We start from the raw sequence: 4977 nt of genomic DNA, 5'->3' as shown, positions 1-4977 counted from the left end.
CAAGTGGCGTCTTCAATCTTCATCCATCCGGAGCGGAGCGGAGCCATCTTCAGAAGAGCCGACGCGGAGCCATCCTCTTCTTCCCAACGACTAACGACGAATGAAGGTTCCTTTAAGGGACGTCATCCAAGATGGCGTCCCTTCAATTCCGATTGGCTGATAGGATTGTATCAGCCAATCGGAATTAATGTAGGAAAAATCTGATTGGCTGATTGAATCAGCCAATCAGATTGAAGTTCAATCCGATTGGCTGATCCAATCAGCCAATCAGATTGAGCTCGCATTCTATTGGCTGTTCCGATCAGCCAATAGAATGCGAGCTCAATCTGATTGGCTGTTAGTCCGGGAGCGGCGGTTTAGGGGTTAAACTATTTATTTAGTTGCGGCGAGGTCCAGGATCCGCAGGATAGGGGTTAATAAATTTATTATAGGTGGCGGCGGTATAGGGGAGCAGGATAGGGGTTACTAGGTATAATGTAGGTGGCGGCGGGGTCCGGGAGCGGCGGTTTAGGGGTTAATACATTTATAAGAGTTGCGGCGGGGTCTAGGAGCAGCGATTTAGGGGTTAATAACTTTATTTAGTTGCGGGCGAGCTCCGGGGGCGCCGGTATAGGGGGTAGAACAGTATAGTTAGTGTGAGTGCTTAGTGACAGCTTGTCAATAAAGCTGTCAAAAAGCTGAAGAGCAGCGAGATCGGATGTGTGATAACTCTCACAGTCCGCTGCTCATTGCCCAGTACTTGGTGCGCGGCTTTTTGACAGATTTTTTGATAACTTAGGTGAAATTTTTCAGGTCCGCGGCAGCGATGGTAGGCAAGCTTAGGCGGGCGTATTGGACCGGCGAAGGCAGGTAAAGTAGACACGTTGATAACTAGAGGCCATTGTGTGTGTAGGGAGTATGAGTTAAAACCCTTTATGCAATTATCTTCTTAACTTCTTTGTAATTTAGGCAGATTCTAATTAAATCTCTCTCTTTGGTAAGGAACGGAGTGTCTGGTTAATCATTTAGCCCTATACAGTGGCTATCTTTCAGTAGAACTACACATACAATATTTACCTGGGATTGGTGGTATAAAGTGAATCGTGTACAAGTGTGTAGTGAGGTGACACTAGGGGTTATTATATTTATTACACAATGCAGAGTACATTATCCAGAGTATATCCAAAGTGGATTTATTGAATGTAATCCTGGTTAATTAAAAGGATAATTGTACAACAGTTAGATCTAGTCTGTGCCAAATGATATTGATCATAAATTATGGCACCAATTTTGGCATTCTAGCATCCATGCATTTCAATGGGATATTCTAAATAAGGATCAGAGCATTTCTTCTATGCAAACCATCATTACTCATCTAAATTTGGCTTGTTTTAGACTATGCATTCCTTTAGTTATGATATTGATAATAAAATATGGAACCAAACCTGGCACAATAACTTCCCTGCGTTTCAAAGGGAAATTCAAGCTTTCATCTTGGTTTTCTAAAATGTGGCTTGCTTTATATTAATTGACAAATCCCTCTATATAAAAAGTTGAATGAATCCTGACCCAAATGGTGTTGATCATAAAATATGGCTCTAAACGTAGCACCTTAGCATCCATGCGTTTGAATGGGAAATTCTGAAAAAGGAACTGAACATTTCCTCTATGAAAAGAAGTAGGCTCACCCAGATTTGGTTTGTTTTCTATTAATTAAGTATCCTTCTATAGAAAAAAAAGATAAAACTGGCCTGAGCCAAATGATATTGTTAAAAAATATTGCAGCAAACTTGGTACCCTAACTTCAATGCATTTCAAGGAAAAAATTCTGAATAAGGAACTGAGCATTTCCTCTATGAAAACCATCGTGGCTCACCCCTATTTGGCTTCTTTTATACTAATTGAGCATACCTCTATTTAAAAAGTAGAATTTAGCCTGAGCCAAATTATATTGATCATAAAAAATGGCACCATGCTAGGTACCCTAATATATGCATTTCAAAGGTAAATTCTGAATAAGGAACCAAGCATTTCTTCTATAAAAACCTTTTTTGCGCCTCCAGATTTGCTTGTGTTCTACTAATTGAGCATCCCTCTATAGGAAAAAGTTGAATCTAGACTGAGGCAAATGATATTGATCATGAAATATGACATCATACTTGGTACTCTAGCATCCATGCATTTCAATTGTGAAATTCTGAATAAGTAACCAAGCTTTTATTCAATTAAAACCATTGTGGCTCACTCACATTTGACTTGTTTTATGCTAATTGGGCTACCCTCTTTATAAAAAAATAAAATCTAGCCTGAGCCAAATTATACTACACTTGATCTTAGCCAAAAGGCAGAGAAGCGATAGCCTGAGCCAAATGATATTGGTCATAAAACATGGCACCAAATTTGGTACCCTAGCATCCATTCATTTCAATAGTATATTAGTAACCACGCTTTTACTCTATCAAAACCATATTGGCCCACTCACATTTGTTCTTGTTTTATAACTAAATTACAAAAAAAACACTAAATTACAAAAAAATAAAAAAAGATTAGAAGAATTTTAAGCTAATTACACATACTCTAAGCCCCCTAATAAAATAACAAAGCCCCCAAAATAAAAAAAAATTCCCTACCCTAATCTAAATTACAAAAGTTAACAGCTCTATTACCAGCCCTTAAAAGGGCTTTTTGTGGGGCATGCCCCAAAGTAATCAGCTCTTTTTCCTGTAAAAAACACAATACCACCCCCCAACATTTACAACCCACCACCCACATACCCCTACTCTAACCCAAACCCCCCTTAAATAAACCTAACACTACCCCCCTGAAGATCTCCCTACCTTGAGCCGTGTTCACCCAGCTGGGCACCAATGGACCAAAAGAGGACATCCGGAGCAGCAGAAGTCTTCATCCTATCCGGGCAGAAGAGGACATCCGGACCGGCAGACATCTTCATCCAAGCAGCATCTTCTATCTTCATCCATCCGACGAGGAGCGGCTCCATCTTCAAGACCTCCAGCACAGAACATCCTCCTTCCCCGACGACTACCCGACGAATGAAGGTTCCTTTAAGTGACGTCATCCAAGATGGCGTCCCTCGAATTCCGATTGGCTGATAGGATTCTATCAGCCAATCGGAATTAAGGTAGGAAAAATCTGATTGGCTGATTGAATCAGCCAATCAGATTCAAGTTCAATCCGATTGGCTGATCCAATCACCCAATCAGATTGAGCTTGCATTCTATTGGCTGTTCCGATCAGCCAATAGAATGCGAGCACAATCTGATTGGCTGATTGGATCAGCCAATCGGATTGAACTTGAATCTGATTGGCTGATTCAATCAGCCAATTAAAGTTTCCTACCTTAATTCCGATTGGCTGATAGAATCCTTCATTCGTCCGTTAGTCGTCGGGGAAGGAGGATATTCCGCGCCGGAGGTCTTGAAGATGGAGCCGCTCCTCGTCGGATGGATGAAGATAGAAGATGCCGCTTGGATGAAGATGTCTGCCGGTCCGGATGTGCTCTTCTGCCCGGATAGGATGAAGACTTCTGCCGCTCCGGATGTCCTCTTTTGGTCCATCGGTGCCCGACTGGGTGAACATGGCTCAAGGTAGGGAGATCTTCAGGGGGGTAGTGTTAGGTTTATTTAAGGGGGGTTTGGGTTAGAGTAGGGGTATGTGGGTGGTGGGTTGTAAATGTTGGGGGGTGGTATTGTGGGGTTTTACAGGCAAAAGAGCTGATTACTTTGGGGCATGCACCGCAAAAAGCCCTTTTAAGTGCTGGTAATAGAGCTGTTAACTTTTGTAATTTAGATTAGGGTAGGGAATTTTTTTTATTTTGGGGGGCTTTGTTATTTTATTAGGGGGCTTAGAGTAGGTGTAATTAGCTTAAAATTCTTCTAATCTTTTTTTATTTTTTGTAATTTAGTGTTTTGTTTTTTTTGTAATTTAGTTTACTTTATTTAATTGTAGGTAATTGTAGGTAATGTATTTAATTTATTTAATGATAGTGTAGTGTTAGGTTTAATTGTAACTTAGGTTAGGATTTATTTTACAGGTAATTTTGTAATTATTTTAACTAGGTAGCTATTAAATAGTAAATAACTATTTAATAGCTATTGTACCTAGTTAAAATAAATACAAAGTTGCCTGTAAAATAAATATAAATCCTAAAATAGCTACAATATAATTATTTATTAGAGTAGCGCGAGGTCCGGTCGGCAGATTAGGGGTTACTACTTGAAGTTAGTTGGCGGCAATGTTAGGGAGGGCAGATTAGGGGTTAATACTATTTATTATAGGGTTTGCGAGGCGGGAGTGCGGCGGTTTAGGGGTTAATAACTTTATTAGAGTAGCGGCGAGGTCCGGTCAGCAGATTAGGGGTTAATAAGTGTAGGTAAGGTAGCGGCGACATGGGGGGGGGCAGATTAGGGGTTAATATAATATAGGTGTCGGTGATGTTAGGGGCAGCAGATTAGGGGTTCATAGGGATAATGTAGGTGGTGGCGGTGTGTGGTCGGCAGATAAGGGGTTAAAAAAATGTATTATAGTGGCGGCGATGTGGGGGGACCTCGGTTTAGGGGTACATAGGTAGTTTATGGGTGTTAGTATACTTTAGAGCACTGTAGTTAAGAGCTTTATAAACCGACGTTAGCCCAGAAAGCTCTTAACTACAGCCTCTCCATGGGCGGTAGGAGTTTTGTCGGTAGAGTTGTAACGCTCACTTCAGCCAAGACTCTAAATACCGGTGTTAGGAAGATCCCATTGAAAAGATAGGATATGCAATTGGCGTAAGGGGATCTGCGGTATGGAAAAGTCGCGGCTTGATAGTGAGCGTTAGACCTTTACCTACACGACTCTAAATACCAGCGGGCGGCCAAAAGCAGCATTAGGACCCCTTAACGCTGCTTTTGACGGCTACCGCAGAACTCTAAGTCTAGGCGATAGTACTTTAACTTTTATGCATTTTAAAGGGAAATTCTGAATAAGGAACAGCATTTT

General features: G+C 41.0%; 1 pseudogene; it reads right to left on the bottom strand.

The window, feature by feature from the left end:
• Nucleotides 1–2183: 2183 nt before the first annotated feature.
• Nucleotides 2184–2336, bottom strand: LOC128636827 (uncharacterized; annotated as a pseudogene).
• Nucleotides 2337–4977: the final 2641 nt, after the last annotated feature.

The sequence above is a fragment of the Bombina bombina genome, chromosome 7 (genome assembly GCF_027579735.1).
Source record: "Bombina bombina isolate aBomBom1 chromosome 7, aBomBom1.pri, whole genome shotgun sequence".
Lineage (NCBI taxonomy): Eukaryota > Metazoa > Chordata > Amphibia > Anura > Bombinatoridae > Bombina > Bombina bombina.
The sequence above is the reverse complement of the archived record's forward strand: the minus strand, read 5'-3'. Positions and strand labels throughout refer to the sequence as shown.